Source organism: Hippocampus zosterae, chromosome 20 (genome assembly GCF_025434085.1).
Source record: "Hippocampus zosterae strain Florida chromosome 20, ASM2543408v3, whole genome shotgun sequence".
In the NCBI taxonomy this organism is placed as follows: domain Eukaryota; kingdom Metazoa; phylum Chordata; class Actinopteri; order Syngnathiformes; family Syngnathidae; genus Hippocampus; species Hippocampus zosterae.
In genome coordinates, this window is record NC_067470.1 from 2,131,687 (window position 1) to 2,158,512 (window position 26,826).

The window sequence follows — 26,826 nt, forward strand, 5'->3', positions numbered from 1 at the left end:
TTCTCGGAAGCCCTCCGAGGCGTTCGGAGGTTGTGTTAAGTCAATGGAGTTGCTGTTATCAAGCTGTGCCGAACACATGCTGGCACGCCGTTTGAACAGCACGCCGCCCGGCCCGGGAAAAAACGCCACTCAAAGTTGCGCATGGGGAATCTTTCCAGTCCCGAAAGAAAGAAAAAAAAAATCTAAATAAGACCTTTAGAAAGGGGAAACAAGGTGAAAGAGTGACTGACTCGAAATTAACAAACAAACACAACGTGGGGAAATCCAATAAATGTCGACGCTAACTTGAATTGCTTGCACATGGTGGAGTTTAATAGCGCCACCTAGAGGTCCGCAGGCCGGTTTCTCTGTGCTGGCATGACTGATCGATTGGATTAGATTGGATGAGATTAAAATCTGGTTTTGTGGGGTTTGGCCACATTTCACTGAATTGAGCCACCTGTTTTCTATATGAAAGACATGAAATGCCAACACTGCGGCATCGGAAGGCTTTCGCCGTCACCACCTTGGCAGAATCAACGTATTTACATTCCGAAGGTCACAAAGCGAAGGCGTCGGACGTCCGCGAGGCTGTCGGCTTTGAAACTTTGAAAGGTGGCCATACCGCCAGGGCGAGCGCAAAGTTGCGGCAGCTGCGGCTGTCGCTCGGCGGACGGATTAATGTCTCGTAATCACACTTCATTATTATGCCCATCTGCCCCCGCGCGCTTCCCGAGATGGCGCCAACGTTTAAAAAAAAAAAAAAAAAAATTATAATTGAGGAAAAAAAAAAAAAAAAAAAGGCGAGCTGAAAGCCAAGCGCGCCGCCTCTCATGGGAGCGGCTTGAATGTCACCAGGCGGGCGACTTGTGTGAGGAACGCTCAAGGGCTGCCACGTTGGGCCCAAGAACATTTGGAGAGCCGTTGAGAAAAAAAAATAAAATAAAATAAAAAATAAATAAATAAATAAACAAAGGTCAGCGCTTCAATGCCAGAAGCAGAAGCTATGACAAGACGCCAGCGTCCTTCGTCGTATTTAGTCGATATTAGCGTGGAAGGAAATTATTTGGATGTCCGTAAACAACCCCCCCCCCCCAAAAAAAAAAGTTCTAGCTTTGACACTGACTTGAAACTAGTTTGAGAATTGATTCAACAGTACTTGTGTTCTTGTTCCTGAACGTCCGAAAGTGTTTTCACGGCGGCTACGTCGTCCCGCTGCATTAGCTTAGCTATTTTCGGGCCATGATTGTGGTCAGCACATAAACGCGATGCGAGGAAGCGTACGTATTTTCTAATTTTCTATTTCCTGCCACAGTGCGGACAATTAGCGGCACCCACGAGCACATTCTACAAAAAAAAAAATGTTATTTCTGCCTCCGTTTGTAGCGATCAAAGCGACGCCGGCGTTTGTGTCTGCTTTTCCGCCGAATTTGCTTGGTATCTCATTAAAAGTTGTCGTGTTTATCTTCTGCCATAACTTAATTGCCGCCGGTGGAAACAGATGTCTCGACACCTTTCATTAGGCAGGGGTGGGCTTGCGAGATCCAAGCGCGGCGCTCCACAGGCCGCCGCAAAGACGGGCAAATGTGCGCTCATTGGATTAGCCGCGGCGGCGAACGGAAATTAAATCGCATCTTCATTTAAGCTTTCAGCCCAACGACACAACATTCTTTGGAGTTTAATGAGTCTTCAACGGACCGCTCGCGCCGAGTGTAGCATGACAAAACGTTTAATTACGCTAGAAAGCAAATACGTGAAGCTGTACGTTTTTTGTTTTTGCTTTCGACGCAAACATCACACGACGAGCTCTCTAGCGGTCACCGGGGCAAATCGACACCGGGCGTGCATTTAGATGAGGTAACGAGGCGCGGCCCGAGGTGGTGTCGTTCTGACTTTGTACTTTGGAGCTCGGCGGAGCAACTAAAAAGCAACACGGCAAGCATGAAATTAAATGGCTAATAGGCCAGTGTTTGTTTACTTCCTGGCTGATTCATCTTTAATAAATGAGCAATGGATGAAGTTATTATCGCATCTTTCACAAACTACGAGTCTACACATCTTGATTTATACGAATGCCTCAAGTTATTATGTGAGCCATCAGGCCAAATTTGAGAATCCGGGAATTTCAAGAAACACACACAAAAAAAACCCTCACTAAGTTACTTTTAGCTCTATATCTCATTCACTCCCAAAGACGTTTTTAAACGTCTTTTCAGACTGTACTGGTACTGAATGAGATATGAAATGGGACAAATAAAATTTAAAACACTCACAAGGAGCAAACACAAAGGCAACACATGAATGTACTGAATTGCATTTTCCTCAACATTTTTCCACTTGTCTTTGGTGTCTATCCATCACAAGAGATGAATAACGTTATATAATTGACAAATCAAACCAAAAATTAATATCCTACCCCCCCCCCCTTCCAGGGATTCATCTCGCTTGAAGAACAGCAACTCAAAGAAATCTCTTGAACTTTTCAAATTGGATTAGAGTCGTTTTTCCAAATCCTCTGCGCCGGCTTGTCAAATAAAGCCTGAACCCGCTCTTCAAGATGGTGGATAACGTGGAAATTAAAACCACGTACAGCACAGTGGGAAGAGGACTGAAATTCACGCGAAGCACATCAATCAGGAGTCAGGCAATTTTTTTCCAATATGAAAGCTGCGAGCGAATGTTCCAATTCGGAACCCTTTCAGTCCGCCCCCCTCCCCCCTCAAAAAGGATATTTGGTCACTTAGTGGCGAAATTGGAGAGAAAAAAAAACAAAGAGAAAAAAATAATAATTACACGATAAGTGAAAAAAACGTATTGCAGCTAGTTTACATAAACAAATGTACTTTTTCATAGAGAGCCGGACATTCATGAAAAACGTGACGACTGCATTAGCATTAGCATTAGCATTAGCTGACCGAAAGTATGTTCGGATGTGGTTACATCAGTGTCATAGGACGAAAACTCCAGCGAAAACCGAGAACCACCTGGTCGGAATCAGGCAACTTTGCAATTCTGAGGCTCGCACCGAATGCTGAGACCAAAGTTTTTACATGATACAGCAAAGTCCAAACTCAAGACTTCAATATCCCAAAATAATAAACTGTATACCTTTGTTGTATGCTCCCTTTGTATGTGTTTAAGTCGCAATTGTTCAAAGAATTAAAATGACTGTCATGCTAACGCTAATTTCAGTTAGCCTAAGCCTAATCAGTTAGCATGATAGCATTAAGCAAGTGAATGTCCGTTCAACGAAATTATCCGGTTTGGATGAACATTTGTCATGACGTCTACACTTCTCTTATGTGACTTATTTTTTTTCTTTTTGTTTTATTTTGTCCAGCTTCACAGAATGCTACGATACGGAGCGACGGATAATCACGCTGACGGTGAAAAACTTAGGTGAACCCTAGCGATGGCGTGCTGTTGTCCAGTCAAAAGAGCCATCGGGCTTCATCCTCCATCATCATCATCATCATCGTGGTCAACATCAACGGTGGCACTCAGCACTGCAGCGGGGATAAATCCCCCCGCGCCGCTCGCTCGCCACATCGCTTATCGTCTGCGCCATGATGCAGTCGCAGCACACGCAGCGAAAAGGAGACTGATCTCCACCGGTTGGGAAGTCACTACTGCAGCACTCACCACGCACACGTCAGATTGTCACTTTGTACCAACCCCGGAGTCAGCTCATTTCACGCAGAGAGTAATTAAAGTCGCCGAGTCGACATGATTCTTGAGATTTTACATCTTGAGTCCTTAAGATTATTCTTTTTCTCTTTTTTTTTGACAGGAAGCACTGGTGGCTTTTTTCGCAATATTCTTTTTCTGGAAATGACAGCCGGGCTAAATCCTTTTGATCAATATGATGTGACGTCTTGTTAGGAGCCATAAGGAGGTCATTTCACGGAATGTGTGGATAACGTACTTCTGGAACATTTTTGTCACTGATGTGTTTGTTCTGAGCCTCATACGTTTCATGGACGAGGATTTATGATAAAAGCGACATAAGATAACCGTAGACAGGTGGCATTATTTTTCAGCCACCTATGAGCTTACGGAACTCAAATCCAACACTTAGGAGCACCTTGATCAAATTAAAATAGCATATTTTCCCTACTATAAGGCACTTCGGAGTATAAGGCACACCTATGAATTCTATGGACGGCCTATTTTTAAACGGTTTTCATATATAGGGCACACCGCATTATAAGGCGCAATAATGGCTGATGTTGCGTTATGCGGCCACTAGGTGGAGCTACGCGAAAAGGAACACAATATATATTGCGCTTTCGCATCCACTGCATCTGAAACAAAGCACTTTACAGAACATTTAAAATACTACGTCCAAGAAATCAGAATTATTGATCCATATGTAAGGCGCATCGGATTATAAGGCGCACGGTCGGCATTTGAGAACAATTAATGCTTTTAGGTAGCATTACAGGTGAGGAAAATACGGTCAGCAAAATAAAAAGGAAGAGGAGAAATTGCATGGAGCAAAGAACAGAATGCAGTTTATGAGTTATGTGGCCTGCTCTATAAGCTACATTATCTTGGATCATAAACCCCATGCTGCTTCATGTCGCCTTGGCTGAGGTCTGCGCTCCATTGATTGACATTCTAGTTCTCGATGGTCAGGAAAAAAAAAATTGCTGAAAACAGCAAATGTAATGGCGCGTGACACTTGTTTGTTTGTTTGCTCCGCAACCGTTTTGCAATCGCACCCGGCGTGTGAAATTGTCCCTGTCCCGCCGTCCTGCATGCTTGACGGGGCCCCGATGTCTCATTTGCTCGCCCCCCCCCCACCCAACCATGTGACACTCACAGCGCTGCCCAGGTGTATAATTGGCTGCCGTTTCAGGGGGTGGAAGTTAACGTGGCGACGCAAGGTCGTGCCGATCGGAGTCATAACAGTTTCAAAGGAGCCATGTTGTGCATTTTGTTTCACGAGTTATAAACAGTTGGACAGATTTTTACAGTATTTCTTGCCCTGGTGAAATTGGCAAATTTTTGCGGGCAGATCTGTCTCATCTCACCCCGCTGGCGAAGAACAATCATGTGTCACATTTTACACAAAGCGAACACCCACAGCGATTGCAATTAATAGGTGAAGACAGCATTTCATCTCCGGGGGCCACCAAAGTACAATTTTTGTGTCCAAACATCAATGACCCCTAACGTCGGCAATTATTCGATTTTCACCAGGGTCACGGGTGAGCGTGAGCCTGTCCCAGCTGATTTTGGGCCAACCCATGGACGAGCTGCTAGCCAATTTTAGAACAATTCAAGTCAATTTCCCATTATGCACCCTCTTGAAAGCTCGACCGGTGCTGCGGGACCTCCACTTGGAAGATTCTGACGACGCGCTCGTGCGTAGTCACTAAAGTTTGGATGATTGCAGTGCACAGGGTATAAATTTCAAATATGAATCCCAGCTTTGGTTTGCATGGCCCAAGGCCAGGCACGGGATAATGGCGGGGGGGGAGTGGGGATTGACTTCTAAGGTGGCAGGTTTCAACCCTGACAAAATTGACTTGACAGGTGTGAAAGATTTAGTGGTCGCCATTTACAGTGATCATCATCCCCCCCCCCCCCCTCCACCTCCTTTGTCAGCAGGTACGGCGGCACCCTTGCCGTGTCCTTGATCCCGCTTTCGACGACCGAGCGGGAAATCCCGCCCCCCCTCCCGCGAAGGCCGCTTCGGCGCCTAATGACTGTTATCGTTGCAGAGCGGTATGATTATTATTAGCCGTGAGCCCGCCGTACCCCGAGCGCGATTTCCATTCCGCACTTAGACGAATGACTGCAGCTGTGCGGGCATGGTTGCACTTTAATCAGCGGATGGTTATCAATCAAAAGATTATTACTGTCCTTTTTGTTGTCGACTTCTTATTTCCGCTCGGCGGCCCGACTCCCCCGTCTGCGCGTCGTCACAGTTCGGCGAGACTTTCAGCAAACTATGAAATTAAAACACGGAAGCTCCTGCTTGAATTGGATTTAAAACGTGGCCATTACTCTGGCAAATGAATACGGGGAGGGGGGGGGAGCAAAAAAATAATAATCATAAAAGAAGCTAGATTAACTTTTTAAACGACGGCGAGAATCCTCTTGCGCTTCTGCCTCGTAATTGGCTAATTAGCACAAGTGTGATGAGTCTTAATCCGTCCCGGTGGCGAGCGCGATAGCGCAGATCCATATCGCTCGCGCCCGTGTTGCAACTTTTTTTCGGAATTTTTCACAGACAATGAGAGAAAACAATTGAGACCAAAAAAAAAAGGGGGAAGGGATTATTAGCGGCGCGCAAGCTAACGTGTCTGACAGCAATTTGCTCCGGGGTCTGCAGGCCACCCGTGTGGTCCTCGTGCCGTGCCCGCGGGCACCATGTTGATGGCCCCCCTGCTTGAGAATCGGCTTCTCGAGCACAGAAGCGTCTTGCCATCTTCTTTGTACAACTACTTTCTGAAATTTTAAAGAAAATTAACTTTTTCGGGGGAATATCTGTTGGTGTGACCCCCAAAACGCAACCTTACGGAGCGTAAATAGTCAATTGAGGGAGTGAAGAACAAAAATAAGTCACACAAAGTTTAAAAAAAAAGAACAAATTTAGAAGGTAAACAGGAAGGTTAAATGACAATTACCGGTGAGGCTGCGTCTCGACCGGATTTGTTCAGAATGACACACAAGGTTTCTGGTGATTTCGCAATTTTCGCCCCGCACGATTATTATCATCTCTTCTGCTGTGTTTATCACACACTCAAAGAGGGCTTGTCGCCCACGATAAAAAGAGAAAATTAGCGCTTTGCACTGAGGGAGGTTGTACAATCCGCGCACTTAATGGTCAGAAAATTGTGGACTTTCTGATGAAAGGAATGAAAGGTGATTTATGTCTTTAAAAAAATAACAAGAACAAAAAAACACTCATCTAAAAGTGCAGATGTCTTTCCAATGTTTCTCACAACCACTAGGGGGCAGATTGGCACCAGATGTGGGTTTTATTTTGCCGTTTTAGCTGGGGCTAAATTCTCGATGTGTTTGCATTAAACTAGCTAAATGCAAACGTGCTGTTGTGTAATACACACCTTTTTGTTTTGTGTTTCGTCTGGCCGTAAACTTGCACGGGGGGGGGGGGCTTCTTTTGAATTGTTTATCGTCTGCCAAACTGCTGCTTGTCGTATCATGAGTTGAGTTCACCGCCATATACTTGTACTCGCTTATATGTATTTTTTATTTTCCGTGCATAAACGCCGAAAAACGAACAAGCGGATGTATCACGTCTGGAAAAACAGACTTTTTATTTTATTTTATTTTTTTAAATATGACATGCAAGGACATACATGCTTTTCAATGGTGTGCGTCCACATTTGTATTTCCTGCTGCAGACCGGCGCTTCAGACTGCCAGCGCGGAACATTTAACAAGTGAGCAGCGCAGGCGGGAGACGAACCTTTGCTCTCAAACATGTGTTTTCCCCCCCTTGACCTTTTTAATTTGCCGTGACGAAAAAGGTGCTCTTGAAAGACAAAAGCTCTTCCCGTGGTGATCTGCGACCTCCTGCCGCCGAGCTCATACAAAGCTCCGGCCTGCGCCAGCTGATGACCAAATCAGAAAAAAAACAACTTTTTTTCCCTTCGGCAAATGAGAGGATTATTCATCTCCTTGTGTTTTGCTCTCTGATGGTAAATTTGTTTACGTTTCATTTGGCCCAAACTCCATGCTGAATGACACTCAAAAGCAGGACAAAAGGAAGGGAACGCAACACATAGGCGTCTATGTTCCCTCAGGACTTAATGAGTTTTATTTAAAACTACTCCAAAAGAGTACATTTATTCGCAATTCCAACTTGATGAGCTCTGTCAATGAAGAATAAAACAACAAAGCAATTCCCAACTGACATCCTCATCAAAAACGTCGGATGAAATATACACACACTGGCCACTTGAATAGGCGCGGCGGCACAATCTAGCGGGGTGTTGTTTTCCATCCTTTGAGCTGCGGCACATATTCACAATGCCAAACAAATAAAAAAATACACAAACTCAACACGTACTAGAGGTCAGACTCGCAAAGACCAACATATTCATATTCATACTGGCATTAGCCACCCCAAACAACCGAATCAAGTGGAATGGGTTACGCAATGTGCTTTTGCCAAAAAAAAAAAAACCTAAACAAAAACTCACAGATAAATAACCAATTTGATCAAAATGGTACTTTATCTTCATATCTTTATAAAGACCCATTCACTCAAAGATATGTAGCACACACCGTCACCACTGACGCAGCATTTTAGCATCATCTTACCTAGCGCTAAGCTAGTTCTTCTCTTCGTTCCGACGTCCAAGTTGGACAACTAACCTTTTGTTGTGGCTAGCATAACGTTAGCCCGGATGACTGCTGCATTAGCCAGCCAAATGTTACAAATGTTAGGACGGCGTTAGGCAACAAAATATTCCCATAACTACTTCCCGTCATCTGCGCAAATGTAGCACGAATGCAGCTTTCATTCATGTGCACTCCCCATGTCAATTGAGCAGATATCGGGAGACAGGACGTGTCATCCAAACATTCCTCTTTTCTAAAAATGTAATGGACATTGGGCACCATTTTGTGACCCGATGCAGGAATCATATTAAAATCTCAGAGCTTAAAGCGAGCTATAATAACTGTTGCGGTGAGCAATGAGCTCACAAAGACTGTGGAGATGTAACAGAGTCTCTGCGAAAGTGCATGAAAAGTAACTTTCGGGGAGTTAAAATGCCGATTATGAATGAAGAAACACCAAGACGCTTCCTCAGAGGATATTTTCATGAGCGGGGGTTTCTAATATAACTCCAATATAAGGGGTCTCTTTGGGAGCCGCCGGGAGTGAAGGAGCAAGTGAGCGGTCCACATTGAGATTGTCTTTGAAAACATCTCAAACTGGCAACGTGTCAAATGAAAAGGGGAAAAAAAACGGCAGAGTCAGATAAAAGGGTCGAGTACGGACACCGTGATCGGCCGCGGGGAGAAAGAGGAAGCGGCGGCGAAGACAAGCGGACATCCTGGCTATTTGCGCCGCACGTCTCACTTGTCGCCTCCGCCAGATCCATCACGGCCGTGATTGGAGGCGGAGGTCAACTTAGCATCTGGGCCCGGTTGGGGAAGCGCGTGGGTGCGAAGCGGCCTTGGCACGCTTGGCCTGTTTGAGGTAATGCAAAGCGTTCCTGATGGATGTGACGCTTCCGTCCCATCTATCATCTTTGGGTCCGGAAGGGCTTTAATCTTCCTCAAACATGCTCTTCGTCTCTCCCACCTTGTTTCCCTCTGAGGCGCTTCTGTTGTCATAAGCGGCGAAACTGGGCAGACGACTATCTGGAGGTTCACGGCCTGGAGGGGCTTGTGCATGTACCGAGGTAGTCTACAATATTTGGACCAGTGTGTTTTCACACCACCTCAAAAAACTACTTAGCTTTGAAGTACCGCTATCCTGACCAACATTAAAACACGCGTAGTTTGAAAGCTGCACTTGAAGGAAAACGAAACACTGACGGAGATTCAATTCAAATGTAAAAAAAAAACGGAACGAAATAAACAGTTCTGAAGATTTCACGCAAGTACATTGAGGCTAAAAGTGAAACAATCAAACTGTGATCCCCACCTGCGCTTTCTGGACCATGACACCCTCTAGAAACTTCTCAATGCTCACCTTCACAACCTTCTAGTGGGCTACCAAAAAACCACGGTGGACATTAGAAGCTCTCAAACTGTTTTAAAAGCCAAATCACAACGTAATAGTCGACTACCAGAACCTCCTTGATCATGACTAGAACATCCCAGAACATTCCAGAGCTTCTAACAGTCTAGACGTACTGCAGTTTCTAGTAGAGATCAAGGAAGGTCCAGCAAGTCCGTTACAAGGTTGTACTCATCGGCATTAAAAAGATTCCAGAGGTTCCAAAGGCCTGGATGTTCTAGTAGCCATCAAGGAGATTCTGGTTGTCTCCCAGCAGGTCATGAACGAAGGCATTTATACGGTTTTGCAAGTTCTAGTAATTTGGGATGTTCTCGTCATGATTTAGGAGGTTCTGGTTGTCGACTATTAGGTTGTGATTTGGATTTTAAAACAAACTGCGGTACATCTCGACTCTTAGAAGCTCCGGAAACCTCACAGTGCCCTCGTTCGCAACCTTGTGGGAAAGTTCAGGAACTTCCTTGATCACCAATAGAACAATTAGAGATGTAGCAACTTTTGATCTTTTAAATAGCAACTTTCAGATCCTTGCAACAAAGTACCGGAGCCTCCTTGATCACCTCGAAGACTTCTAGACCCTTACGATTGTCTTCTTAATGACAATCACTTGCGTTATGGTGGACTACCACAATGTCCTTGATCAACACGAGAATATCTGGACCCTTATGACCTGTAGCACTTTTTCAAGTCCAATGTTCAGAACCTTGAAGTGAGCTCCAAAAGCCTCCTTGATCCCTCAGAGAACACCTCGACATGTAGAACTGATGAGACCACCTTGTAGTGAACTACCGTTCCATCGATCGTCTTTGCACCCGGGGTTTTTTTGTCTCCCTCAAACATAACGTCCTCATCTTTCTGGCGTTTTGGCACTTTTGTTGTCGTAGCAACAAAAACTCAGCAGATGACTGTCATTCACATACCGGCTTGTGTGTGCTGCGGGGGGTGGGGGATTGTGACTCTGGAGGAACTTGATTCCTCACTGTACCTGCCTCATTATTTATTAGCACGCTGCCGTGAGTAATGCACAGGCAAATGTTTGCTGACGTGCCATTAATTGGTATCAGCCCGGCCGATAGATGCTGCACCCGCAAGTTCACGCAAAGCATCGCCTTCGCCTGACAGTCGCCCGGAAGATGCAACCCGCAACACGCCGCATTAATCAAGTCCGCGTCGGCACGCTCGGCGCGGGCTTCGCCGCACGCGTTACATCACTCACGCCGCGGCACTGGCGCAAACCGACACGGATAATCTTCTCTCTTCACTCTGCGTTTGTGTCACTTTGTCTTTTACGGAGCCGGTCAATGGTGGGGAGCCGTTCCCTGATGGTCAGGACAACAATTTGTAAATTTGCTTCATGTGTTAAAAGGACGATGCAGAAGTCCGAGGTGATCAGATGTGTTAAGTCAAGTCAAGAGTATTTCTCGAGCACTTTCAAACAGCCATCGCTGCGTACAAAGTGCTGTACATGGAGCAATTTAACATACACAATGAACAGTAAGACGAATCCGTAATAAAGGCGGTAGAAAGCACCAAGCAGTAAAATCAAGAACAAATCTAAGTCATGCTGAGTCGAACGCCAAAGAATACAAGTGAGTTTTGAGGAGGGCTTTAAAGATGTGCAGCGAGGAGGCATGCCGAATGTTCAGTGGGAGGTCATTCAAGAGAGAGGGACCAGCAACAGAAAAGGCTCGATCCCCTCTGAGCCTCAGTTTAGTTCTTGGTACTTCTAACAAAGACTGGTCCACAGACCTGAGGCGCCGGCCACGCCGGAATTCAATTTGGTCATTCGTTAGCAGGCTACTTACTCCCTGATTGGATGGGAAGTGCCAATCCAATTCCGAGGGTTACGATACTTTCGGGGTCAGCACCTGAATAGATTATCCACCACCCCCATCATCCAAAACCCCAACCGCGATCAAATTGGGACCCTACTTTGAAAACCCAAAAATAAAATGCCACATTTCTCCGTCTCCAATGGCTCTCGGGAGACTTGTTGGTAAAACCTGCACTGTCCTACCGATTTCAAACTGTTCCTATTGGCCCTATTGCGGTTTCTATCGTTTCTGTATTTCGTCAAACGCACGACGAGCGAGGAAGGCGCCTGTAAATCGTCATCATTTGGGAAATGTAGCACATCTAGCCATGCTCGAGGCAACTCTCAGTTGAAGGTCATCACTTCCCCTATTTTGATTGGGCGAGCCAGCGCTCGCGGCAAGATCTATAAGTTCCAACACCGTGGACCGCAGCGCGACGTTTTTCGTCGGCCTCGACGTGCCAGCTACACTTTCTTAATTGACATGGCTTTGCACCACGGCGTCCACTGGACCGGTCTGAGTCTCTGCCATTTTTAATATGCCGTTGACCTTTAACAAGTTCATTTCAGACTCTCCGCCTCCCGCTCATTTGAAACGGGAGATGAATAAGCCCGAAGACAATGCCTTCAGGCAGTGTCGATGTCGAGGACTTCCAAAATGAGGCTTGTATGGTGTCTTGATTACATATAAACACACGGTACGTTTTCAAAATAAAAGTGACTATTTTGACCCAAGTCCATAAGTTTCGAAACGGCGCGCACCGCGAGCGACGCTGAAGCATCGTTGACACGTGTCGACACTCCTCCGCACAAGAGCCCGCCGAAGAACTCCCTCTCGAATGTGAACTCCATTTGACAATTGCAACCTTGAACTATTTTGACAACGTGGCCAATGAAGGACCCAACGTTTCTTTCTGTAGTACTTGAGAGGAAATATTTGGAGGCACTCGAGTCCAATTCCGCACGCCTCGGCCCTTCCAAATCAATGCCGAGCAAAAACAGATCCCCCTCGCATCATTTTCTGTGCCTCTGACTTACACCTACGCACGCAGGCGGGCAGCCACGCAAGCCCCCCCCCCCCCCCCCCCCCGTGTGCACCGCCAGCGTTCTTTTGAGCTGGTGGGCTGCCAGCCAGCGATGCGGGTGAAGCTGGGTGGCCGCTCTCTTGAGTGTATAATCACTCTTATCTCCGCCATGTTCCCACGGGCTGAAACCTTCAATCCAGCGGGGGGGGGGGGGGGGGGGGGGGGGTGGAACAAGTAAAAACAAAATAAATAACATGGCGAGTGTTTAGATAGAGTAACAGCAAAACAAGCCTGGCGTCTTCGTCGGCGGCCGTCATATTGCGCGATCCGCACCCCGTCACAGGTCATTTCAAGCCTCTACGGGCTCGCACTCCACATTTAAGAGTGGAGTTTATATACGTTGAATTCTTGGACTTTGTTTCTCCCAGTGCCACGCATTTAATTGCCTCGCTTTATTGGCGAGTGGGCCGATCATTAGCCGCGTCCGAAAGACCATCTACCTTCATTTAAGCCTCGATTAGAGCCGCTACGAGTCGAGTGAGCGCCGGCTGCAACCCCCCTCCCCCACCCACCCTCCCGAATGCTGCTGACACCGTGTTAGCCCATGTGTCACTGTGGGCGTGTTCAGCACAAAATAGTGACTGCGAAAGGAAATTGCCTCAAGAGTTACTGTGTGAGAGCTTTATTTGGTGGAGGCGAGTGGGAGGCCGCCGCCGCCGCCGCTCTCCAGAAATATTTAATGCCCGTGAGAGAGACATTTTTAGTGCTCAGACTTCATGGGTGTGCACACAAGTTGCCGTTTAATGCCACGGCCGTAATGAACAGCCTATTGAAAATCGTTTGTTATTTTTCGACAACGGCTCTTCCAGAGAGACGTAAAGAAATAAACGATATGTCGTCTTGACGCGGGAAGTATAAGCTCGATGGCTATTTGATGACTTTATACAAAAAGAATCAATAGGAGAGCTACGCACGTGTTTATCATGATGCTTACGGTTTCGCGGCGGTACAAGTGCATCATAACGGGCTGCCGTTTGGAATATTTTCCCATCGCGAAGGGAGCTCGCGGCTCATTTCGATTTCAATGTCGCAGAAGCCGATTCATCAGATTCGATGCGAGGAGGCTCTTGTGGGCCAGCTGCTCCTCCTTGCCTCACTGAAGGCCTCTCGCGCCTCACTGCGGAACGTCCATTTACCCTCCATTCGTCTTCATTTCCGCCTCGTCCACATCTCGTCGCGGACGCATCCCGCCTCGAAAACACAAACCGGCCAAGTTCGCTCGCACTTTCATATTTCCGCGGCGCTTTCCCGGCAGCCAGTGCGATTTATATCGTAATTATCGAAGGCGTCCCCCCCGGTGGGCACGTTGTCCTTTGAGGCAGAAGTGCGAGGTGCGAAACACACTCCCACGCCTCAGACAGATGTGTTATTTTTTATTTTATCTGGCTCTTGGCTGCGTGACCAAGCGAAGTGTAAAATCACAGAAAATGTTGCCGCGCCAAAGCTTCCCCTCGGGCTGCGAGTCAGCAACAGGTCTCGGGAATCGGTGAAAAAAAAACAAAAAAAAACCACTAATAATAAACACGGCACGCCGTGTCACACGGAGCTCCGTATGCGTGTGTTCCTCGCTGCTTTTACAATATTTAATGGCTCCGTTTTGCTGTGTAAACCATCATCTGCGGGGCGGCATCACAAAGGCGCTCGCGCAGATGGGAGAGAACACAAATCGTGACCTTTAAAATTAATAAAAGAGAGGAAGAAAAAAAAAAGAGCAGCACTCCAAACAAACCTGGCAAGAGCAGAATTTAGATGCTGCACACCCAAAGCAAGAAAAAAAAAAAACAACACTATCTAGTATTTAACACTGCACCTCCGCAGAAAAAAACAAAGAATTCCTTGGCAGCACACACGTGACGGCGAAACACACGGAATCAAGTTTTCTTCAAGCGCAAAGGCGCGCGCCCGTCTGTGAAAGTGTAAAAGATTCTGTCTCGTTGCCGTCATCTCCTTGACTGAGTGCATATTTGTGTTAGTTCACACTTGCCTGAGGGCACGGCGCCGTCTCACTCGGCTCGGGCCGCGAGTGCCACAGGCGGCGCTCCGGCCTGCACTTAATAAATAACGAGCAATAAGAGGCACTATTGTGATGGACTATGAAATATACAGCATCCATGCCTCATAACTTCAACAATTTATACACTGGGGGGGATTTTAAAAAAATTAAATCCAATCTGGAGTTGACTATTCATTGCTATTGTAAAAACCCAAACGAGTGGACACAGCAAAGGTGAGCTTCAACCTTTACAGGTCGTCACTTTTGACCAAATTTATGGATGGGAAGTTTGCAAACTCGCTTCCTGCTGCAGAGTCCGACCAGCGCGCGAGTGGAGGTGCGCACACTGAGGGATGCTGGTTGCTAAATAAATGATTCCCTCAAGAGTTCATGCCTTGCGGTGGGGGAGAACACAACACGCTGTCTCAACTGGGGGGGAAAAAAAAGAAAATGGCTCCTTGGACGTCCGTTTCTGAGAAATCAAATCAGAGGGACAGAAAAAGGGAATGGCCGTTTGGGTGGAGAAAGCAGCAACGGTGACGTCGCCAAAGGTGTTCTATGCGGACCCGCTGATGGGTATTTATAGGAGGTGTGATGAAGTCACATTCAGGCCGTGTGGCAGGAAGTGTAACGCATCCAAAGTCTGCTCAGACGTTCGGGAGGGGCTCAGAGTCGAGCCGCTTCACCTCCACGTCGAGAGGAGCCGGATGAGGTGTCTCGGGCATGTGATTAGGATGCCTCCTGGAGGCCTATCTGGTGGTGAGGTGTTCTGGGCATGTCCCATCGGCAGGAGGCGCTGGGACCACCCAGGACGTGCTGGCCTGGGAAGGCCTCGTGATTCCCCGGGAAGAGCTGGAAGAAGTGGCTGGGGGAGAGGGAAGTCTGGGCTTACCTGCTAAAGCTGCTGCTAGTCATTATCGTACAAATACCTGAGCAACAGTGAGGCGATCGATAATGATATCATATTGCCCACCCTAACTTCCTGAACAATCCAACTAGTATAACCGTACTCACCAATCTACTGACCTAACCGATCCAACCACCTGTCTACCTACTGATCCACCACCATACCGAACCAATCCCGCTACAGACCCTACCTAACGACCAATCCTAGCTACCCACTGACTCATCCACTACTAGCATACATTTCCTATCTGTTCACAAAGCCAGAGCCAAGATTTGAACCCAGAACCCCCCTGGCTATGAAGCCGGCATGCTAACCGTCAGCTCAATGTGCAGCCTCTGACTGAAAGAGAAATCGACCAAAAAACCTCCCCCCCTCTCCAAAAAAAAATGCACTGCTTGCTCCTGCTTTAAATGACTTGGTACAATAATAGCAGAGGCCCGGCAGCTCTCCACATGAAACCAGCAACAACCTCCATTCCCTCCGAGCACTTTTATCTTTGGAGGATGCGAGCGCAACTAGAAATCCAATCTGCTTCCCTGAAATCACTCCCACGTCCGCTTCCTCTCTCCGAGTGCTTCTGGCTGCGCCACACTGCTCGAGGACTCTTCACGGCGCAACATCACCCGGGCTTGCCAACCCATGACCTTCCAAACAGAGCTCGCTGCCATTTCCAATCAAAAACCATCACACGCCTCATCCGCCGCGTCTCTACATGGGACGAGAGGTTCTTGACACAGCGGGGTTAAAGGATAGGGGCCGTCTGTACAATCATTTCAGGACCATCTCCCTCATTTGACTGTACCGGCGGCCGGAAAGAAATAACCGAGGACGGGGATGTTAGCCGTCGCGCTAAGCGTGCTGTATCTGACTGCATTGAGCAAATGGCCTTCTCAAATCAATATGGCTAACTTCATTTGTCGTTTGGGGCTTCTTTGGGGGTGGGGGGGGGGGGGGTAGGGTCTATGCATGATAGACAGCGTGAGAGTGGCTCCGGGGATGAATTTTCTTAGTCCCACTGGAAATGGTTTGATTGGCCCCTAAAATGGCCACTTGGAGTCCAAATGATAGCCTTTCCGTGTGTTTTCAGCCAAGGACTTTGTTTGCAGGTCGACTTTTGATGGGTACGCTGAACCAAAAGCTCAGTAGCTGAAGCTGAATTCTCTTCAGGCCAGTGTTTATCGCCTGCTCCAATTTCGAAAAGCTCAACAAAAACTTGACGCATGTTGAAAATTACGCTCAATGTCAGCCGGGATTTTCTCAAGTCTTGACCACCTGCTGCTTTCCTGCATCATCAGTATTCAGCCCCGGCGACCACCTCCTTCGTGTCCCCCCCTTCTACCCCCCACCCCCTTACACAGCAGCCCTAAGGCCATCCGCCATGGACCTCTACCCACACGGGACCTGCCGGTCCTCCTGACACCTGTCTGCCTTGGATTGACCCCGGTCACGCTAGGAATCACACTACAATGCCTCCTGGTCGTAATCTGCCAGCACAGACGCACTTTGACGGGCAGACATGGGCGAACGTCACGCTGTGGAATTCTGAGCACAAAACAACGTTCTGTTGAGCCAAAGAAAGTGGGGGCGAAAAAAATATATATATATATCTGATATTTTCTGGTCACTTTCACCATGTGATGGTTGCTTGTTTGTCAGGAGATACACTGCAAGGCATTAAAAAATTTGACAGAACCGAAGAACCCATTGATTCGGAAATGAGTGGTGTCACACAGACCGAGGATGGGCTAAGAATGACCTGCCGGGCAGCGATGGTGTAAATATAACTAAATAAAAATATGGGCATAAAATATTTTTTTATCTCAGCATTCATATTCACATCCACATGTATGTCAAACTGAGAAACATGGTCGTGCGCTAAATCGCTAAATTGGATTCGCCGTCGACTTCAAATCATTTGTTTCCTCACACAAAGTGCCTGCGGCAAAATGATCCGGAGGATTTTTATTTTTATTTTTTTGTCTCTCTTGCAGATGTTGGGATTACATTATGTATTTTCATTTGTTTAAAAGGGATCATCTTCATCCCCCTCGTAGCGATGCCTCGATGGATGCAAAAACCTGCAACTAAAAGATATGCTAATACCGTAATACATTTTGAAAAAGGATTCGTTGTTTGACGCGCATGACACTAAAGTACCTCGAGGTTACCTCAAGCAAACGCGCCCAATCTTTCATTAAAAACAGCGAGGACTTCATTTTATAAAGCATCCGAGGGGCGGGGTTACGATCTTGGCTCCTGATATCGGAAACGAATGGAGGTCTGATTTAATTTTATGTGGGTGAAACACTGCAGATGCTTTGCTAAGGGCCCTGCGATTGATAGGCGACGGGCGTGTACCCTGTCGGCCTCGGTATAAGCTTCATCGTCACCGTCTCCCTCGCCGCGCTCCGAGTGTCACGTTTGCAGTCGCCTCGGCGCACAGACGGGGGCCAAATGCGGGAGGCGACGTTTAGTTTGTTTGTCATCTCGCTACCTGCCGAGTCGCATGCGGTCGTCGCAGCCCCTGCCAAGTGACCCGTGACATGTTTCTTCTTTCGTTAAATGCGGGCGGTCGCGGTCAGCGAAGAGATGGCAAACAGCCTTTTTTAACCCCCCCCACCCCCATCCCCGGCCCCCCGAAAGTGCTGGTCTGAAGGAATTTGCCTCTGGAAGGAATTCTGAAATGCCACAAACAGTTGGCAAGACGTGCAAGATTTTTAAACTCGCCAGCAGGTGACGACTTTCCGAGCTTGATTAGCTTTGGCTTTGTGCTGACGGTCATTCAAAGAATATATAAGGACATACGGTAAATAAGTTTGTGACTATTCCTAGCTATTTTAAGTACCTACGTATCCTTTATATGTCAAATACGCCACTGTGGTATTAAAACTCATTCAGTACCTGCCAATTCTAGACCACGTCTGAAAAGACGTTTAAAAACGTCTTTGGGAGTGAATGAGTTCATGAAGGTCATATTTGATCTTAGCTTTAGCTAACAGCCACCTAGTGTCCTGCCCATCTACGGCAAACAGAGATGTAGCTTTTTTTGTGTCCACGCAAGTAAATTTACTCCCGATTGGAATTCTGAAAGCGCAAACTGTTGACAAGATACATAAGGTGTCGGGATTTTGGCTATTCAGCCCTCAAGCGGAAAATCTTTCTGGCTCGCTTAGACTTTTCCTTTGTACCTACCGATGCTTCTTCAAACATTCAAACGCAGTCGCTCAAATATTCAGAAGCCAGCCCCGGGGTCGTCTTTACGGCAAACCAAGAATGTGTGTGATAAAGGACACAAAGATGTTTTCAAACGGGCAGATGTTCAGCGGCCTGGCACGCATGCTGAACTGAAGCGATCCTGCCTTGGATTGATAAACAAACGTCAAGTTAAAGAAAGGCGGCCAGGAGCGACAAGCGGGCCAAGTAAGTTCGCGCCGGCCCTCCCGCGGATGTGTGAAATGTGTTCTTGTCGGCCTACGGGGAGGGAAGCTGCAAGACTAGACGACAGTTTGAGGAAGTGCACGGGGGGGGGGGAAGAAAAGATCTGTCCTCCGTAGAGACCTTGTCTGCGAAAAGCAGATATGGCGCCAGCAAAGATCCGTGGACAAAAAGTTTCCCCAAAACACAACTCCCCGTCTCAAAATAGCGGCGAGTGTTGAAAGGAGGCAGAGATGTCTTGACGGAGGGAACCGCGAGGGGGGCCACTTGGGGGAAGAAATAGCCATCTGTGTCACATGCTAAAGCCGACATCGTTTTTTATTTTGGAAGCTCGGTCAGAGACTTACATTTGAAATCACTTGCTCAGATTTGACGTTTCCTTTGCTCATTTGTCCATCTCATCCAAGTAGAACGCGCTAAAGCACTGGTGTCAAACACAAGGCCCGGGGGCCATATCTGGCCCGCCACATCATTTTGTGCGGCCCGGGAAAGCAAATGAAACATGTTAACTTCTCGCATGCTTGCTAAAATCTGGACGGAAATGTCCACTTCTCATATGTAATAAATAATTTTCTTTTGACCAAACCCCTCACGACAGTAACTTACACAATCGTTGCATCAACAATTATTCTTAACTTCATTAAATGCTTTCACAGTCATAACCGCCCTGCAAGGAAAAGGGTCACTTCAATGAGTTTGACACCCCTGCGCTAAACAATTCCACCACAGATGACTTATCGGACGCCTCTAACGGTGATTTTGAGTGATTAACCTGTGAGTCGGCGGTGGCATAATATCTGGTCAACAACGGACTCTCTGGGACTTCAAACTCAATCAATTAATGACGAATCAATCGGGTTAAGATGTGAAACACATCCGCATGTGTTCCTGGTTTGTCAACGTGGCCTATTTTGTCCCGGATGGATTTTGCGTCGTTAAACGTGGCGCGTAACGACGCGGGAACGCACCTGCACGCGCTGCCTTTGTACGGGAAACAAACGGACGAGGTGAAGGAAAAGTTAGCGCGGTGGCGGCAGCGGGTTGAATGGCCTTTGATTAGATCCGCAGCGGAAGATTAGAAGGAGTAACAAACAGTTAGCGGCGGCAAAGCGCCATCTCTGAACTCCACGCGGTGTCTCCTTGATGTGCGACGGCATCGCGCGCGGACGCCAGACACCGGAGAATACGCGGCAGCTAATTTAAATGGAGCTTTATTTGAGCGGCGCAACAGAGACGGGCCACAGAGGAATCAGTCATCAAACAAAGCTGGAAGCGCCTCGGTTGGACGGGAAGAAAGGAATAATAATTGTGTACACTCGGAAGGTCTCAGATTTGTCATTAGAGAAGGATAGAACAGAGGGAGGAATAATGGGCCAGGGACTTGTGTGGCGTTATTTAAAGAAGTTCTAATCATTAGGCCGCCGCGCCCCCGCGGCCGAGGAAACCCGCCGCGGCCACAACCATCCTCCGGCGAAGCAGACGCCATCAAAGCGGATTAAGGTTAAATAAGTTTACGGCGTAGTTAGACCAGGGAGCCAGCAGGGATCGCTCGCCCAGTGAAGAATTTTTATTTTATTTTTTTTTCCCGCCGCCCACAAGAACCTGAAACGGCCTCACGTCTGCATTTCCTTCCATTGTGGGATTGACGAACGGCAGAGTTGCAAAATGACAGAATGAAAATGATGGTGGCTCCAGCAAAAAAAAAAAAAAGAACTGAAATGGCAGTAAAAGCAAAGCGTAATTGTTTCGAGATGCTTTTCATCTGCTTATTTTCACTTCAGTTCAATGCCGACGCCTACTCTCAATTCTTTGTCTCCATTTGGTGCAATCGGGTTTCACATCGTCATGTCTCTTCACGTAAAACAATGGCATCGCTTCTCCAATAAAGCCCACCACTGCTCTTTTTTTTTTTTTTTAACACCTCTCTGTGGCGCAAATAACAAATAACAGCTTTCATATGAGGGCTTTTTGTCGAGTCAGCAGTCTGGAAAGATGAATCACCGTGATCGGGACAATTTGATGATTTGTTCAAGAACAACAAAATGAGAGCTTCATTAGCTCGGTTTCGCTACTATTCTCTCCCTGCCATTAGTGAAATAGACCTATTTATTAAAACTATTGGATTTGAGTTGATGCACATCCCATGGAGGCTGATGGAGAGAAAATACAAATATGCTGACAGCGGGAATGTTACACATCGCGCAGGAGCCTTCTATCCCAGTCACTTTTTCTCGACGTTAGCGTTTGTCCTTGGAGTGTCGCTACGCTAAGCAGCTATCAGTTTGCTTCTGGAGTCTTGTCGGAGATCAGACGCCGCCCGACGAGCCTCACCTGACAGCACATAACCCCCCCACACTTGACAGCTGGATGATGTTGCTTTCACTTCAGCAGCTTGACAAACCGCTTATTGAAAAACTGCACCAATGTCTCATTGCCCTCAATAATGGCTGCCGCTCGTCGAGTTAGCATTCACAATGTGCTTCGAGATCCTCAAAACGACAAAAGGTGAAGTTGATTAGTTGACCATATCATGGTCATAACAAGCAATAACTATTCTGTCCAGAAATCAAAACTTTCGGATTGTGGGGAGTTATTGAGTAAATTTAGTTCATTCATTCATTCATTCATTCATCTTCCGAGCCGCTTGATCCTCACTAGGGTCGCGGGGGGTGCTGGAGCCTATCCCAGCCGTCTCTGGGCAGTAGGCGGGGGACACCCTGAATCGGTTGCCAGCCAATCGCAGGGCACACAGAAACGAACAACCATTCGCACTCACACCTAGGGACAATTTCGAGTGTTCAATCAGCCTGCCACGCATGTTTTTGGAATGTGGGAGGAAACCGGAGCACCCGGAGAAAACCCACGCAGACCCGGGGAGAACATGCAAACTCCACACAGGGAGGCCTGGAGCTGGAATCGAACCCGGTACCTCTGCACTGTGAAGCCGACGTGCTAACCACTGGACTAACGGGCGTTGTAGTAAATTTAGTTACAAATTAAAATTATCGCAAGCATAACAAGACCCTCTTCAGGTAGGAAGTCCTCCAGTTGCCCAGGAATTTTTGGTCTGGGCTCTGAAGAGATCTGATCGGAACTATTTTAGCCGCAGGAACGACAAACTTGAACTGAAGCGCATTTAGGGTTTTTTTTGGCCTTGCCATGACATCATAATTTTTTTGTGTCCCGAAACTTGCCTCTGATCAACTTACCGAAGTTCACAATTGAAACGTGTTTACATTGTAACTATTTTGTCTCGATTTCCTGACTTTTCACACGGCAGAATGATGTAAATAATAACGCTTTCCATTTACCTTATCTTTAACATTTGTTTTAGTCACTCCGACTTTTTCTCGGATTGAGTTTTCGGTTCGTTTAATGTAATCCGCACCAAATTGTTTTTTCCGCGCACCGCCAGCATTACTGTGTTGTGTTGAATTCTTTAAGTCTCATAAATTGTTTTCTTCCGCCAGCAAGAGGGGAAAGCACTTTTGGACCCATCTCATCTCGCCCAGTTTAATCTCTTTGACGGCCAAGGCAGGCAAGCATGCCGAGTCGAGGTCGGCCGCTACACTGAGCTAAATTAACTCTGGGGAGTTCGGGCAAACAAACAATATTTGTGTCCTGATCTCCCGTGGTCCCCCCCTGAAAGGAGAAATCTCGAGCAAAGACAGCGCTGTGGTTGTGGTGGCGGTAGCGGGCGAGGTGTTTATGATGATATTGTTCCCAGGCAGCGCAGCTCAGCAGTCGTCATATAAATAATGAAGCAAAGCCCCGATAGCTCCGAGAACTGGCAGATAGATATTAGCCGCCCGCAGATATCCAGGTATTGTCGGGATGTGATGAGTGTTGCCTTTTCATTATTGTCAAAGCTAAATTCTCTTTTTGTGTGGCTGCGCTGGCGCACTTTCAAGTGCCAAATGCGCGCGTGTCACAACAGCTGCTGAGCGCCATCATCAAACTGTCATGTTGCCCGAGAAAACACACAGTGTAACTAACTAAGAATGAAAGAAATTGGCAGCGAGTGGCAGAAGCGACACGAGTTTAGAAAGCCCCCCCACAAAGAAATGTATGCGTCACCGCTGATGAAGAGCTCGTTAATTGGAGGGAGCGTTTCGGAAATGTAATTGTCCCTTTGATTGCACTCATTGGATCATTCATCCATGTTGTCTGCGTTGCGGAAAAGGTTTGAAAATGTTACCTGGAGCTTCATTTCCAACACGAAATATCAGAGGTTTAATTTTTATCTCGAACAGAATACTGTTTTGCCCGTGATGTAGATCCATGTATCCGTTGCTTTTAGAATATCAGTGGACAACCTTAGGCTGTCTCAGGTAGAAGTACAAATATTGGGTCAGTATTTTCCAACAAGTGGATAAATACACAGAGTTAAAATACGTGCTCCTCAAACGCCTATGAAGTAACATGTGGTGTGCCTCAAGGTTCAATTTTAGATCCTTTATTGTTTCATTGATATACACTCCCATTTGGCTGTGTCAGGAGACATGGAGTAAATTTCCACAGCACAGCTTTTGGCACGAGCTATTTGTGTGCGTCTGTCGTGGTGTGGGATCATTTTTAACTCATGCAGCATTTTGAGTTGCATTGTTTTATATAAAGTGTTTGGTTGATTGATTGATGGATTCCTGTTTTTCGACTAACTAAATGGGCACAATGTCTCTGGTGTAGTTTACTGCAATAGACTCTTATAACCTTCCACTGAGCTCCTTTCTTGTCATGTGCAAAACAACATGAAGACGATTCCGCTCATGCCGTCTACTTCTGGGCAGGACTTGACAGTTCGTCGCTCCAGGAGTCGCAAGAGTCAACGAAGCAGCCTACCATCAGCATTTGGTTTTGCTGCAATTTGGAATTTGAGGGAACGGCGCTTCAGTATGCTTTTATTGCGAAAAGGTGCAATTAAAAATAGGATTTAATTGGATCAGGTCAAAAAATCTGCATTCGAGGTCTGCAGGTGAAGCCACTTGCGACAGAACTTTGGTTTGTCAACAAAGGATGGCCACCGACGGTTCGCCAGTGATGTCCTTTGAAGAACACAGCCCTCGGGCGCTTCTGCTGCAGCGCTTCTTTTATTAACAGGTGGGCTGGGCGTACCTGCACGGCAGCCATATTTAACGAGTCAATTATTCAAGGCGTTGTGACATATCAAACACTCTGGCGACACAAACGCGTCTCTTTGGAAGTGAAGCCCGAGGTGCGGCGCATCGCTGAAGAGACATGTAGGGCTCATTATCAATCGCGCACAATACGATTCTTTGTGTACCCACATCACTTATGCAAAAAAAATAAAAATAAATCGGAATTAATTCTAATGAGTGCGTAACAAAAAGGACCGCAGCTAATTAACTAAATTTCCTCTCTTTGAAAAAAAAAAGCACGAGCAATGACCCCCCGTTGAAGCTAAAACAAAGGCACGGTTGTGCGTTGAAAAAAAAATTAATTATAAAACATTTATATAACTGTATGGGTTTTCTGTGCGACCGCATGTCCCACAGGAAGAGGAGGAGGGGCGGGTGGTGTGTGGGGGTGCGATTGGAAAGTGCAAATACCTACAGCACATTTGAAGCTTCAAAGCCCAGGGAGTTGCATGCTATTAATTCATTCTGCCTGCGGGAACTCCACAAAAGCATTTTATGTGCATTGGAAGTAGCGGCTGAGATGGAGATGCAACAATGTAGATGGGGGTTCAAACTGCTACCGAAATTCAGCATTTTCGGCACCCTGACAATTAAAATCAGCAAAAGCCCGATTGTCCGATCACTGTCAAAGGGGGTACACACACACATGTGGATATCCATCCATCCATTTTCCAAACCGCTTAATCCTCACTAGGGTCGCGGGTGGTGCTAGAGCCTATCCCAGCCGTCTTCGGGCAGTAGGCAGGGGACACCCTGAATCAGTTGCCAGCTAATCGCAGGGCACACAGAGACGAACAACCATCCACGGTCACATTCACACCTAAGGACAATTTAGAGCGTCCAATCAGCCTGCCACGCATGTTTTTGGAATGTGGGAGGAAACCGGAGCACCCGGAGAAAACCCACGCAGGCCCGGGGAGAACATGCAAACTCCACACAGGGAGGCCGGAGCTGGAATCGAACCCGGTACCTCTGCACTGTGAAGCCGACGCGCTAACCACTGGACTACCGGGCCGCCCACATGTGGATAATCTGTCTGAATTCATTTGTTCAAAGTGAGCAAAGGCCTGATCATTTCAAAACAATTTGAAATCTATAAACCGAGTGACATTTTTATGCTGATTAAATTGCAGCCGGTTATTTAATTTATTTATGTTAACACGACAATACAGATATATAAAATTCCACTGATGAGCAGTAGTAAGATAGTAGTAAAGGGAGCTGATTGTGACTGAACTCATCGACAGCGAAATGGCAACATGCAGTCGCGATCGAGAGTGTCGTGAAAGGAGTGTGCGGTTTCCGCTCGGTCTGTACGATCAATATCTGCAAACGGAGAGCTAGCATAGTCGGAATGAAAAAGATTCGTGCTGGGCGCACAGACACCGACTTGACTAGATTGCCTGTCGACCGATTGACGATCTTACGCTGCGCAGTTGCAGCCGCTTTGATGACTTGAAGCATGTAAAATGGATGGATGTCGTAAGCTGATGTGTATGTGTAACCCGCTTTAATGATACCACTCTTTTTTTCCACTCTTTCTCCTTGATGGGAATCACGACGACACAGCAACACGCCATTAGGCGGACTCATTAAGCACAATGCACTATAACGGCTGCAAGGACACGGACGAGAGGAAGCCATTAAGAGCGACAATAAGAGTCTGATAGCAAAGGTCAGTCCGATGTCATGTTGTTAATAGCCGCAATTATCCATCAAGAAGCAAATGAGCCATCAACATTTACCGTACGCTCTCAATCACACAAATTACCGCCGATTGCCGTCAACCACCGCGAGACCTTTACGTCCGATGGTCGCCCCCCGCGGCCTGTCTTACTCATGATGTTTCAAAGCAAAACAGAGACGGGCGTCTTCGTTTTCACCTGTCGCTGTCCTTCGGTAAACATGATTTTCCAAGAGCATGAATCGTAAAGGAATGTTGCTGATAGTTTGCTCTGGATGAACTGAGAAAGCTAGCCAACCAACTACTGCAAAACATAAGTCCCGATGCTTGGTGTGTCATCTCAACAATCACACTGCGTGCGGCATAACAATCACTCTCAAAACCGGGTGGCCTATTACATCAAACAGTCACTTCCCAAGGCTTCTTGTGGCATAACAATCACCAAAACAATCACTCTCGAAGCGACGCGTAGCATACAAATCACACGATCATGCCGTATAAAATACTTCCAAAAAAGGAATGTTTAGGATAAATATGACACGGCCATGCCGTCAAAACAATCACTCCCACCATAATTATTGCACTCTCGTGACAATTGGGTTGTCAAAAGCATTCCTAAAAGTTACCCGTGGCTAACAATCTGATGCTCAGGTCGTCAAAACAATCACTCTCAACGCTCTGTTGTCATAACAATCACAGGCTTGCATCATCAAAACAATCTTTCTCAAATCAACGCGTGGCATAATAATCTCCACTTCTGGTCATCGAAAAAACCATCGTGAAATCATGATTACTTTTTCAAGAACGACTTTCAAAGTCACCACGCTCATGTCATCAAATAAACATGCACAGCTCTCCGTGTCAAAACAATCACACGCCGGAGGCTGGAGAAACTGTCTAAAATATCAACCAACTGCTCGTCTTTTCTCAGCGGTGTTGTTTTCCACAACTTTTTCTCCAACACCTCGGCCCGAGTCTGTCGCATGTCTGTGTCCGCGGCGGACCAGACGGAGGAAGACACCTCTCCTCATTTAGCGGCCAATGC

General features: G+C 46.9%; 1 long non-coding RNA gene across 2 annotated transcripts in view; it reads right to left on the reverse strand.

Annotated features, from left to right (window-relative positions):
• Positions 1–26,826, reverse strand: part of LOC127593335 (uncharacterized) — a 165,992-nt gene that overhangs the window by 120,929 nt on the left and 18,237 nt on the right. The window contains exon 1 of one of the 2 annotated variants that reach the window (XR_007960382.1): positions 2,116–2,127. The exons of the other annotated variant lie outside the window; for it this stretch is intronic. This is a non-coding gene — a long non-coding RNA (uncharacterized LOC127593335). Of the gene's footprint in view, positions 1–2,115; positions 2,128–26,826 lie in introns of those variants that run through there. 2 annotated transcript variants of the gene reach the window in all.